This window comes from Populus euphratica, unplaced genomic scaffold, assembly GCF_000495115.2.
Source record: "Populus euphratica unplaced genomic scaffold, PopEup_1.0 scaffold69.1, whole genome shotgun sequence".
NCBI lineage: Eukaryota > Viridiplantae > Streptophyta > Magnoliopsida > Malpighiales > Salicaceae > Populus > Populus euphratica.
Genome location: NW_011499947.1, coordinates 561891 through 562161, shown reverse-complemented (window position 1 = coordinate 562161; position 271 = coordinate 561891).

Sequence of the window (271 nt, the reverse complement as noted above, 5' to 3'; positions counted from 1 at the left end):
CCAAAAGCGCAGGAAAAAAAGTGAAAACCGGCCGTGGTTTTGCTTTAGAGGAGGCGATGCACGTTTCTGTGGTGGTTTCGCGGCTTCAAAAGGCTGGAAATGGGAGATCGGTGGAGAGAGAGAGAATCGCCAGCGAGAGGAGAGAGAAGCTCTGGGTTGTGCTACGGTGTGGACAAGTGTATGGTGCGCTTGGGCGTCTGAAGGCTGTGAACCGTTCGATCTCGGATGAACAGATCGTGCGGCTGTGATTCGTTTGATCTTCAAGTTGTTG